Consider the following 14,122-nt stretch of genomic DNA (forward strand, 5'->3'; position numbering starts at 1 on the left):
AGAATCACCACCAAGAGAGAGAAGGAGTAGAGATGATCGTTATGAATGAAGATACTCACGGAGAAGCAAGGATTCAGAAAGGAAGGAAAAATCATCAAGGAGCTACACAAAACGAAGACATCAAGCTCATGTTGGTGAATGGGTATCCGGCTCCGACTCCGACAGCCACTCCGAGAGAAGTTATCACTCCGACTCCAAAGATACTCAAGATGAAGGTGTTGCCGGTCTAGCACTTGTGTCAACCAACTCCTATGACATATTTGACTCACCAAATGAAGGAATTGGAAGATGCTTCATGGCCAAAGGTCCTAAGGTAACACACCCCGAGTATGTTGATTTCAATAGTGATGAAGATGACTTGTTAGGTGATGATTTGCTTGTTGACAACTCTAGTGATGAATACTATGATGAAATGTCAATTAATCATGCTAATCAAGATAAAATGAATGACAATGATAAGGAGAAGATTGAGGCTCTAACTAAAGAACTAAACACTCTTAAGTTAGCTCATGAAACTATCTTTGAAGATCATCGAGAACTTTTAAGAGCTCATGAGAAATTACGCTTTGAAAAACTCAATCTTGAGCAAGAGCATGAGTTCTTAAAAGCAATCAATGATGATCTCCGCAAGAAAAGTTCTTCTTACATTGCCAAGCGTTTGCTCTTATCCACTTACATGCCTCAAGTCAAGTCTAGTAACAAGAACAAGAAAGATTCTTCCTCTAGCAGTAACAATGATCATGCTAAATCCAATATTGTTGCTTCTAGTAGTTCTCTTGATTACACTAATGATTCTCTTAGCCAAGTTACACTTGAGCAAGAAAATATCTTATTGAAGGGAATTATAGAGAAAGGAGTGTACAAAAGCCTTGCCGGGAGTAAGCAATTCGAGGAAATTGTGCGCAAGCAAGGAATGCACCGGAAGAATCAAGGTGTTGGTTTTGAACGAAAGTTCAATGCCAATAGAGTTGAGTGGGAAGAAGATCAATACCCCAAGACAAAGTTTGTTCCTCAACAAGAGAAGTATGATACTTCTTTCAAGGGGACACAAGCTCAAGATGATCTTCCACCATAAGACTACAAGCAAAAAGGCAAGGAGAAGCTTCAAGAGGAAATTGATGCATTTGAAGAAGCTCCTAAGACCTTAGTCAAGTGGATTCCCAAGACTACTTCAAGTTCCACTTCATCAAGTACGACTACAACTCCAAGGATTCCCATCAAGATGGTGTGGATCCAAAAGAAGAAGAACTAGAGAGTTCTTGAGGGTGACTCCGCCAACATACTTCACTCTTATCATTTTGGCAAGAACAAGTGCAATCAACTTCCACATCTTGCACTAGTTCAAGGAGTCACAAACCCTCTTGTTAGTAAGACAAGGGACGGTAACCTAAAAGTTTTCATGGACATCATCTTGTGTGTGCATCACTCTATGTCTATGGATATCCTTGTTTGTTCCTTGTGGGACTAACCCATGTAGGTATTGAAAGTGCAATTCACTCAAATGGATAGCTCCAAGTGATCTACATCAACATTGAGCATCCACATCTTCAACATCTACATGAAGTCATCATCGACAAAACCCAAGGTTAGTTCATCCCTCTAAGGGGGGATATCACATCTAGGGGGAGCTTTACTCTAAGACTTGAGTTAAAGCAACTCTAAAGATGTGAACACAACGATGCTTTATGTAAAAGTGGTAACCCCACTTGAGCTTAAACGATGAGTATGACCTATGATCAAGTGTTCTCACTTGACTCCTAAGTCAATATACTCATATATAGATGACCTTGTGATCACAAATTGCTTGATAGATGCTAGAATTGGTTGTGCATGCCTTGTCACATATTTAATTTGCCATCTTATTGTGTGAGCATGCTGGTTGCATATTTTACTCATTCGAGGACATCCACTTGTTGTTTTGATTGTTTGGTTTTATTTCCTTTTGCCAAGTGGATGGACAAGAATGCCTAAGAACCTCCTCTAGCTATCTATGCTTTTCTCGTATCAAACTCTATTCATGCTACATCACAAAATTTGATCAAGTCAAATTCGAACCACTCTGTGTGAGGAGCACTCGGAGTCCCCGATTCATCATAGACTTAAACTTCCAAAACCTCTTTATGATTCTCGGTCTGACCGATACCCCACTTTCGGTCCTACCGAGATCATTAAGTTGATCTAGGTTTTCGATCTCGGTGCAACCGATTTGAACCATTCGATCACACCGAGTTGCAACAACTGTATACAGTTTTGCATCTCGGTGCCACCGAGTTGTTCCACTTGGTCACACCGACAGGGTCGGGCTATATATAGTCACGGGCAAAAATTTGGAAATTTCTCCGAACCCCTTCGCCCGCGCGATAGCCTGCTCTGCCAACTTGGTCTCCGGATCGTCTCCTCGCCGTCAGCCGCCTCCAGTCGCTGGTCTCTGTCGCCGTCAACGGAAATTCAACCCCGCCGTTGCCGCCGTAGCGAGTCTCCGCCGAACTAGGGTATGGACTCGATCTTTGTGCTATTCCCCAATCCGATTCTTAGCACATTGTGATCATCATGATTCTTGCCACGTTTGATAAACTTCTATTCAGTCAATGAACTCGTAGATTAGGTTTAATTCGAAAATTTTAGGGTTAGGTTTCTGCCGAAACCATCTCGGACCCACTGAGTTGAAAAACTCGGTCCCACCGATTTGGCTTATGCCATTGCACAAGTGAGACTCGGTCTGACCGAGAATTACTTATCGGTGTGACCGATTTTGGAACTTTGTGAAACCCTAGCAGTCACGGTGCCACCGAACTGTGACTCGGTCTAACCGAGTTCACTAGTTTAGGTTCCAAAACTGCTTCGGTATCACCGAGTTTAAAAATCGGTAGATCCGAGATGATTTCAGTGGGAAACTAAAACTAAGATTTTGAATCATTCTTTTGCAAAAATCTCTGCATTTTGTGATGCTCATCCACTCTACCTCATCTATAAACTATTCACAGGGTCAGTAGTCAGCTTGTTCATCATGTCAGACCAAAGTGATAGCTAGAACATGTCAGAACAGCCAGTGCAGATGAGTGAGGGCACTAGTCCCTCAAGTTCTTCAGATGAAGGCAGCAGGAGCACCCCTAGCAATCTGCCAAAAGCTGCCACAAGACAAAGGAAGAAGAGAACCTCAGAATCAGAGGATGAGGACTATGTGGCAGAAGAGGAAGCAACTTCAAAGAGAGTAGTGCTCGAGAAGGAACATGGCTCAGCTCAAGGCACAAAGCCAGGATTGAAAATCAAAAGGCCAGCAGGTAGGCAGCCTATGCCAAAGGCCAGAGCCTCAACTCAGATTCCTGAAAAGCCTGCAACCATAGAGCCAGTTGCTGCTGAAGGAAAGAAAAGGAAGGAAAGGGTCAAGAAGACCGTAGCCAGAGTGCTTGGAAAGGCTTCCATCATGGAAGAAGAGGAAGAAGAAGAGGTTGCTGCAGCAGCACCTAAGGCACCCAAGCTAATGGGTGATGCTATCAAATCAGGGGCTACTGCATCTAAGCCCAAGGAAGCACCCAAGGCTGCATCAAAGGTCAAGACAGCTCCAAAGAGAAATACGAGGAGCATACCTGCAACTGAAAAGAACAAGGCCCCAGTGCCTGAAGCTGCTGAAGAAGATGATGAAGAGCATGTTCTGAGAAAGCTCAAGCCCAAGATCCCAGACCACAATGATGCTCATCCTGTGGCTGGGGACATGAAGCTCAGAAGAGACTCAGGGTTGAGGAAGTGGAGAGAAGCAGATCCGTATGCTTCAAGGAGAAGAACTGCTATTGATTACATGTTTCACACTAAGGAACAGCAGGACTTCTATGAGACAGTTTTGTTGGACAAGAAGCCCATAGTTTGTGACATGAGATGGGTCAATTGGGAGTACATCAAGGACAATGAAGAACACTACCCTGGAGTGTATGACAGCTTCAATGCTTGTGGAGTAGCAGACTTTGTTGGGCAGAAGCTCACAAAGTGGAACGAGGAACTCATTATGCAATTCTACTCCACAACACATTTCTACCCAGATGGAAAGATCACATGGATGTCTGAAGGTACGAGGTACCAATCTACTGTTGCTGAGTGGGCACAGCTCATCAATGCCCCAGAGGAGCATGAGGATGACTTGGATATCTATGTCAAGAAGAAGATGGACCACAACTCTATGTCCAATATGTACAAGGAAATTCCAAACGAGGCACTTGATACTTTCAAATTTGGGTCTGTGCATTATCTTCTGTCAGGGCTGCCAACCATTAACTGGATCCTTAGGCACACTTTGTTGCCCAAGTCAGGTGATCACAAGATGATCAGAGGCCATGCAATCAATTTGCTTCATGTATTTGATGTGCCTCAGAAATTCAAGGTCATGAGCCTCATAGTAGAAACTATCAAGAGGACTGCAGCAGATCAGAAGAGGAGCTGTGGTTATGCCCCTCAGATTCAGGAGTTAATCAACTCGAAGATGGGCACAGGCATATACTTGTTGGACAAGGAACACTTGCCTATTCATCCAGACTTTGAGGACAACCAAGTTGTGAATGAGAATGAACCATCATCAGTTCAAGCACAAGCAAAGAAGGAGCAGGTGAGGAAGGAGAAAGCTGCCAAGATGCCAACTCAAGAGGAGGCATCTGAGTATTTCTTGAAAACCAAACAAGAGCAGCTTGGTTACTTGATTGCATCCACACTGAGGATTGAGCAAAGTCTGGCCACCCTCACTCAGAATCAGCAGAGCTTAGAGAGGATCATGGAACAAAAGTTCTATGACTTGGATGTCAAAGTAACAGAGATTCAGTCTGCAGTGGAACAACTTCAGGATGACATGCAGGAGAGGAGAGGCAAGACTACAACTGATGCATTTGCCAGAGTGCCAAGAGCTCAGAGATCACATGCAGTGCCAGTTGCTGACACCAGAGCCACCACTTCTGCACCAGCTACAGCTTCAGTTCCACCAGCTCCAGCATCTACTTCAGCCTCAACTCCAACCATGTCTACAGAAGGCTTCGTCCTTGGAGTGCTCCGGACTCCACCACCACCTGAAGATCAAGCCTGAGTGTCGACTTAGCACTATGCATTTTCTAGGAACTTTTTGGTAACTTGTTGCCAAAGGGGGAGAAAATGTATAGATCATAGGCTTCAAGAGAGAGTGTTGCTTTTATTCTCTCTTGTTTTGTTTGGTGGTTTTTCAAACTTTGTTTGCTTTTGTGTGAGATACTATGTCATTGCTCGTGAGACATTGATGATCATGTGTTTGATCATAAGCTACACTTAATGTTTGCTTAATATTATCATCTTATCTATCTTATGTGATCATTCACTATTCTTGGTGATGAGTGCATGTATTTCATTCTTATCATTTTAAGCGCTCCACCAAGATGTATGTGACATGGAAGAGTAACCCATGACTCTAACTCTTTGTGCATTTGCAGTCCAAAGCAAATTTTAAATATGCACAAATTTAGGGGGAGCTCTTACTTGTCACATACTTCTCAAAGCGACGATATATTTCATGCTTATTACCATTTGTCAAAGCTTTGATCTATAGGTTGTCATCAGTTACCAAAAAGGGGGAGATTGAAAGTGCAACTATCCCTAGGTGGTTTTGGTAATTCATAACAACATATAGCTCATTGAGCTAATGCTATTCCAAGATGACTATTTCAGGAAAGCTCAATGATTGGCATGGCATGGATGTGAAAGTGGAACCCTCAAAATGCTAAGGACAAAGGATTGGCTCAAGTTCAAAAGCTCAAGACTCTTCATTTTATATTTTAGTGATCCAAGATCACATTGAGTCTTTAGGAAAAGCCAATACTATCAAGGAGGGATGAGGTGTTGCTTAATGAGCCTCTTGCTTCATGTGCTTAGTGATATGCTCCAAAACCCTCAACTACTTTCCCATATCCACATATGACCTAAACCCTAAGCCAAACTCGGTCCTACCGATTCTTTCTATCCGGCGCCACCGAGTTTCACTTGTCATAAGCCACTGCCAAACCCTAGCAATTCGGTTCTACCGATAGGGATCTCGGTCTCACCGAGATGGGATTGCAAACTCTCTGTTTCCCTTTCGTAACTTTTCGGTCTCACTGAAAGAGCGAATCGGTCCCACCGAGATTGCAGTGTAAACTCTATGTTTCCTTTTTGTAACTTTTCGGTCTCACCGAAAGAGAAAATCGGTCCCACTGAGTTTACCTGACCAACTCTCTGGTTAGCTTATTACCAAACTCAGTCTCACCGAGTTTGTGTAATCGGTCTCACCGAGATTACGTTATGCCCTAACCCTAACAAAATCGGTCCTACCGAGTTGCATGTCAGTCCCACCGAAAATCTCTAACGGTCACTAGGTTTACCTTTTCGGTCCGACCGAGTTTGTTGATTCGGTCCCACCGAGATTGGAAAACTGTGTGTAACGGTTGGATTTTGTGTGGAGGCTATATATACCCCTCCACCTCCTCTTCATTCATGGAGAGAGCCATCAGAACACATACACAATTCCAACTCATATGTTCTGAGAGAGAACCACCTACTCATGTGTTGAGACCAAGATATTCCATTCCTACCATATGAATCTTGATCTCTAGCCTTCCCCAAGTTGCTTTCCACTCAAATCTTCTTTCCACAAAATCCAAATCCTATGAGAGAGAGTTGAGTGTTGGGGAGACTATCATTTGAAGCACAAGAGCAAGGAGTTCATTACCTACACACCATTTGTTACTTCTTGGAGAGTGGTGTCTCCTAGATTGGCTAGGTGTCACTTGGGAGCCTCCGACAAGATTGTGGAGTTTAACCAAGGAGTTTGTAAGGGCAAGGAGATCGCCTACTTCGTGAAGATATACCTCTAGTGAGGCAAGTCCTTCGTGGGTGATGCCATGGTGGGATAGACAAGGTTGCTTCTTCATGGACCCTTCGTGGGTGGTTGCTTCTTCGTGGACCCTTCGTGGGTGGAGCCCTCCGTGGACTCGCGCAACCATTACCCTTCGTGGGTGGAGCCCTCCATGGACTCGCGCAACCGTTACCCTTCGTGGGTTGAAGTCTCCATCAACGTGGATGTAGGATAGCACCACCTATCTTTACCACGGGAAAGACATCCGTGTCTCCAATTGCGTTTGAATTCTCCAAACCCTTCCCTTTACATTCTTGCAAGTTGCATGCTTTACTTTCCGCTGCCAATATACTCTTTGCATGCTTGCTTGAATTGTGTGATGATTGCTTGACTTGTCCTACAATAGCTAAAATCTGCCAAGAACTAAAATTGGGAAAAGGTTAAGTTTTTATTTGGTCAAGTAGTCTAATCACCCCCCCTCTAGACATACTTTCGATCCTACAAGCACTTAATATATGTGGATGAAGTCTGTGGATTATTTAAGCTTGTAGGTATACCCGATGATGTTGCTAAGAAGAAGGTCTTCCCTTTATCTTTGGAGGGAGACACATTGATATGGTATAGGCTATGTGATGATATGAGATCGTGGGACTATAAAAGATTGAAGCTGGAATTTCATCAAAGGTATTACCCTATGCATCTTGTTCATCGTGACCGCAATTATATATATAATTTCTGGCCTCGCGAAGGAGAAAGCATCGCTCAAGCTTGGGGGGGCTTAAATCAATGTTATATTCATGCCCCAATCATGAGCTCTCAAGAGAAATAATTATGCAAAGTTTTTATGCTCAGCTTTTTGAAAACAATCGCACCATGCTCGATACTTCTTGTGCTGGCTCTTTTATGATGAAGACTATTGAATTCAGATGGAATTTATTGGATAGAATTAAACGCAACTCTGAAGATTGGGACCTCGACGAAGGTAAGGAGTCAGGTATGACACCTAAGTTTGATTGTGTTAAATATTTCATGGACACCGATATTTTCTGTAAGTTTAGCACTAAATATGGACTTGACTCTGAGATAGTAGCTTCTTTCTGTGAATCTTTTGCTACTTATGTTGATCTCCCTAAGGAGAAGTGGTTTAAATATCATCCTCCCATAGAAGTAAAAGTAGTTGCACCTATTAAAGTTGAAGAAAAGACTGTGACTTATAATGATCCTATTGTTCCTACTTCTTATATTGAGAAACCACCTTTCCCTGTTAGAATAAAGGATCATGCTAAAGCTTCAACTATTGTTCGTAAAAGCAATATTAGAACTTATACACCTCCTGAGAAAGTTAAAGTAGAACCTAATATTGCTATTGTTAAAGATCTCTTGTCTAATAATATTGATGGGCATGTTATTCAGTTCGAAGGTGAAACTACTAGAATTGCTAAACCTTGTGATAAGGATAAACATAGACCTGTGGTAGGCGTGCCTATTATTTATGTTAAAATAGGAGATCATTGTTATCATGGCTTATGTGATATGGGTGCTAGTGCTAGTGTTATACCTCATGACTTATACAAAGAAATTAAGAATGAAATTGCACCTGTTGAGTTAGAAGATATTGATATTACTATTAAACTTGCTAATAGAGATACTACTGCACCAATTGGAATTGTTAGAGATGTTGAAGTCTTGTGTGGGAAAACTAAATATCCTGCTGATTTTCTTGTTCTTACTTCTCCGCAAGATAGCTTTTGTCCCATTATATTTGGTAGACCTTTCTTAAACACTGTCAATGCTACCATAGACTACACTAAGAATATTGTTACTGTTGGTTTGGATGATATGGTTCATGAGTTTAATTTCTCTAAATTTAGTAAACAACATCGTGAGGAAGAATTACCTAGTAAGTATGAAATTATTGGTCTTGCTTCTATTGCCGTACCTCCTAGTGATCCTTTAGAACACTATTTGCTAGACCATGAAAATGATATGTTCATGAAAGAAAGAAGGGAAATAGATGAAATATTCTTTAAACAGGAACCTATTCTACATCACAACTTGCCTGTTGAAATCTTAGGGGATCCTCCTCCACCCAAGGGTGATCCCGTGTTTGAGCTTAAACCTTTGCCTGATAATCTTAAATATGCTTATCTTGATGAAAAGAAGATATATCCTGTTATTATTAGTGCTAACCTTTCAGAGCATGAAGAAGAAAGATTATTGAAAACTATGAAGAAGCATCATGCTGCGATTGGATATACTCTTGATGATCTTAAGGGCATTAGTCCCACTCTATGTCAACATAAAATAAATTTGGAAGCAGATGCCAAACCAGTTCATGATCCTCAACATCGTCTGAATCCTAAAATGAAAGAAGTAGTAAGAAAAGAAATACTAAAGCTTCTGGAGGCAGGTATAATCTATCCCGTTGCTGATAGTGAGTGGGTAAGTCATGTCCATTGTGTCCCTAAGAAGGGAGGTATTACTGTTGTTCCTAATGATAAAGATGAATTGATTCCACAAAGAATTATCACAGGTTAAAGGATGGTAATTGATTTCCTCAAATTAAATAAAGCTACTAAGAAAGATCATTACCCCTTACCTTTTATTGATCAAATGCTAGAAATATTGTGCAAACATACACACTATTGCTTTCTAGATGGTTATTCTGGTTTCTCTCAAATACCTGTGTCGGCTAGAGATCAATCAAAGACTACTTTTACATGCCCTTTTGGTACTTTTGCTTATAGACGTATGCCTTTTGGTTTATGTAATGCACCTGCTACCTTTCAAAGATGCATGATGGCTATATTCTCTGAATTTTGTGAAAACATTTGTGAGGTTTTCATGGACGACTTTTCTGTCTATGGTTCCTCTTTTGATGATTGCTTGAGCAATCTTGATTGAGTTTTGCAGAGATGTGAAGAAACTAATATTGTCTTGAATTGGGAAAGTGCCACTTTATGGTTAATGAAGGTATTGTCTTGGGGCACAAAGTTTCTGAAAGAGGTATTGAAGTTGATAAAGCCAAGGTTAATGCTATTGAAAAGATGCCATGTCCCAAGGACATCAAAGGTATAAGACGTTTCCTTGGTCAAGCTGGATTTTATAGGAGGTTCATTAAGGACTTCTCAAAAATTTCTCGGCCTCTGACTAATTTATTACAAAAAGATATACCATTTGTCTTTGATGATGATTGTGTAGAAGCATTTGAAATACTTAAGAAAGCATTAGTCTCTGCACCTGTTGTTCAGCCACCTGATTAGAACCTACCCTTTGAAATTATGTGTGATGCCAGTGATTATGTTGTAGGTGTTGTTCTAGGGCAAAGAGTTGATAAGAAATTAAATGTTATTCATTATGCTAGTAAGACTCTAGACAATGCTCAAAGAAATTATGCTACTACTGAAAAAGAGCTTTTAGCAGTTGTATTTGCTTGTGATAAGTTCAGATCTTATATTGTTGATTCTAAAGTAACTATTCAAACAGATCATGCTGCTATTAAATATCTTATGGAAAAGAAAGATGCTAAACCTAGACTTATTAGATGGGTTCTCTTGCTACAAGAATTTGATTTGCATATTGTTGATAGAAAGGGAGCTGAGAACCCCGTTGCAGACAACTTGTCTAGGTTAGAAAATATTCTTGATGACCCACTACCTATTAATGATAGCTTTCCTGATGAACAATTAAATGTTATAAGTACTTCTCGTAGTACTCCATGGTATGCTGATTATGCTAATTATATTGTTGCTAAATTTATACCACCTAGCTTCACATACCAACAAAAGAAAAGGTTCTTCTATGATTTGAGACATTACTTTTGGGATGACCCACATCTTTATAAGGAAGGAGTAGATGGTGTTATTATACGTTGTGTACCTGAGCATGAACAGGAACATATCCTACGCAAGTGTCACTCCGAGTCTTATGGAGGACACCACGCTGGAGATAGAACTGCAAATAAGGTATTGCAATCTGGTTTTTATTGGCCTACTCTCTTCAAGGATGCCCGTAAGTTTGTCTTGTCTTGTGATGAATGTTAAAGAATTGGTAATATTAGTAGACTTCAAGAAATGCCTATGAATTATTCACTTGATATTGAACCGTTTGATGTTTGGGGCTTTGATTATATGGGACCTTTTCCTTCCTCTAATGGATACACACATATTCTAGTTGTTGTTGATTACATTACTAAGTGGGTAGAAACTATTCCAACTAGTAGTGTTGATCATAACACTTCTATTAAAATGCTTATAGAATTTATTTTCTTGAGGTTTGGAGTCCCTAGATATTTAATGACTGATGGTGGTTCACACTTTATTCATGGTGCTTTCCGTAAAATGCTTGCTAAATATGATGTTAATCATAGAATTGCATCTCCTTATCACCCACATTCTAGTGGTCAAGTAGAGTTGAGCAATAGAGAGCTCAAATTAATTTTGCAAAAGACTGTTAATAGGTCTAGAAAGAATTGGTCCAAGAAACTTGATGATGCATTATGGGCTTATAGAACTGCATACAAAAATCCTATGGGTATGTCTCCGTATAAAATGGTTTATGGAAAAGCATGTCACTTACCTCTAGAACTAGAACATAAGGCATATTGGGCTATTAAAGAGCTTAACTATGATTTTAAACTTGCCGGTGAAAAGAGGTTATTTGATATTAGCTCACTTGATGAATGGAGAACCCAAGCTTATGAAAATGCCAAGTTGTTTAAAGAAAAAGTTAAAAGATGGAATGACAAAACGATACAAAAGCGTGAGTTTAATGTAGGTGATTATGTATTGCTATACAACTCTCGTTTAAGATTTTTGGCAGGAAAACTTCTCTCTAAATGGGAAGGCCCCTATGTTATCGAAGAGGTCTATCGTTCCGGTGCCATAAAGATCAACAACTTCAAGGGAACAAATTCGAAGGTGGTAAATGGTCAAAGAATTAAACATTATATCTCAGGTAATCCCATAAATGTTGAAACCAATATTATTGAAACCGTAACCCCGGAGGAATACATAAGGGACACTTTCCGGAACGTTTCAGACTCCGAAAAGGAGTAGGTATGTGGTACGGTAAGTAAACCGACTCCAAAACAATTTTAAGGCAACATTTCTCCGTTTTGGAATATTTAGAAAAATAGAAAAATAAGTAGCAGTCCGGGAAGGACACGAGGGCCCCACGAGGGTGGTGGGCGCGCCCTACCCCCCTGGGCGCGCCCCCCTACCTCGTGAGCACCTCGTGTGCCTTCCGGACTCCGTTTTCTTGCACGATACGTATTTTGGTCGGTAAAAATTCACTATATATTCTCCCGAAGGTTTTGACTCCCGTATCACGCAAACCTCCTCTGTTCTTGTTTCGAGCTGTTTTCTGTCAGGGTTTTCCAGGCTAGGCATCATGTCGTCTCCCTCCTCCAACAATGGTGACAATGATGCTTGGCTAATGAAGATAGATCTAAAGAGGGAAGAACCCACGAGGGTCAACAAGGATGAAAGGATCAAGAAGGCCACGGAGGGTCAAGCTCTAGCAGCAAAAGACACCCTTCAAATTGATCATAACCTTCTTACCCCAACTGAGATTGAAGCTTTCAAGATGATTGAGTTAGCTCGTATACAAAACAAGTATCTCATACAAGAAAATATTTGTTGAAGGAGCATATTGTTGCACTCAAGGGCATTATTCGCAAGCTGGAGGACCTCTTACGCTCGATGGGCGATTATCCGTCACCACCACCTTCTTCACCTACAAAGGAGATATAATCACATGGGTATGGGCACTCCCCTTGGCAACTGCCAAGCTTGGGGGAGGTGCCCCGGTATCGTATCACAATCACAACTCCTATTTTTACCGTTTTTCTTAGTTCGATCCTATTGGTAGTATCTTGATCTAGTAGAATAAAGTTTATGGCATGATCTAGTTTGAGTTTTGCTTTATGATCTCTCTATGTAATCGAGTCCGTGAGCTATATATAATAAAGATTAGTGCTGAGTCAAGGGCTTGATTATTTTGCCATGATCTTGGGTGAATAAAAGAAAGAAAAAAAGGAATAAAAGAAACAGAAAGTTCATATTGATCTTATTGAGAGTAATGACTTCACATAGAAAGAGTATGATGATTAAAAGTTGTTGGGAGTTGGCAGGCATAGCTTTGGTCATTGTTGCAATTAAAAGGAAGTAATAAGGAAAGAGAGGTTTTCACATATAGATATATTATCATTGACATCTTTTATGATTGGGAGCACTCATTAAAATATGACATGGTAAAGAGTTGATGTTGGACAAGGAAGACAACGTAATGAGTTATGTATTTCTTATATCTGAGATAAAGTATGTTGTCATGGATCCTCTAGCTTGTTGAGCTTGCCTTTCCCCCTCATGCTAGCCAAGTTCTCAGCACCAAGTAGAAATACTACTTGTGCTTCCAAATATCCTTAAACCAGTTTTGCCATGAGAGTCCACCATATCTACCTATGGATTGAGTAAGATCCTTCAAGTAAGTTGTCATCGGTGCAAAGCAATAAAAATTGCTCTAAATATGTATGATTGATTGGTGTGGGAGAAATAAGCTTTATACGATCTTGTGATGTGGAAGTAATAAAAGCGACGGACTGCATAATAAAGGTTCATATCACAAGGGGCAATATAAAGTGACGTTCTTTCGCATTGAGATTTTATATATCCAACCATAAAAGCGCATGGCAACCTCTGCTTCCCTCTGCGAAGGGCCTATCCTTTATTATTATCTTCTACCTTATGCAAGAGTCATGGTGATCTTCACCTTTTCTTTTTCATTTTATCCTTTGGCAAGCTCAGCATGTTGGAAAGAACATGATATATATATATATATATATATATATATATATATATCTAATTGGATGTAGGGGAGCATGAACCATTATTGTTGACATTACCCTTGAGGTAAAAGGTTGTGGGGCAAAACTATAAGCCCCTATCTTTCTCTGTGTCCGATTAAAACTCCGTAACCACAAGTATTGCGTGAGTGTTAGCAATTATGGAGGACTAAATGATAGTTGAGTATGTGGACTTGCTTTTTAGCTCTGACATAGACTCTTTCCGATGTTATGATAAATTGCAATTGCTTCAATGACTGAGATTATAGTTTGTCGGAGCCCAATAAGGTTTATGATTTATACTTTTGCATTGTGAATAGATCATCACTTGAACATAAGTAATCATATGACAAAATCTATATATGTTGCTGTTATGAGAATAATCATGATGCCTTCATGTCCGTATTTTATTTTTATCGACGCCTCTACCTCTAAACATGAGG

Source organism: Triticum aestivum, chromosome 2A (genome assembly GCF_018294505.1).
Source record: "Triticum aestivum cultivar Chinese Spring chromosome 2A, IWGSC CS RefSeq v2.1, whole genome shotgun sequence".
Classification (NCBI taxonomy): Eukaryota; Viridiplantae; Streptophyta; class Magnoliopsida; order Poales; family Poaceae; genus Triticum; species Triticum aestivum.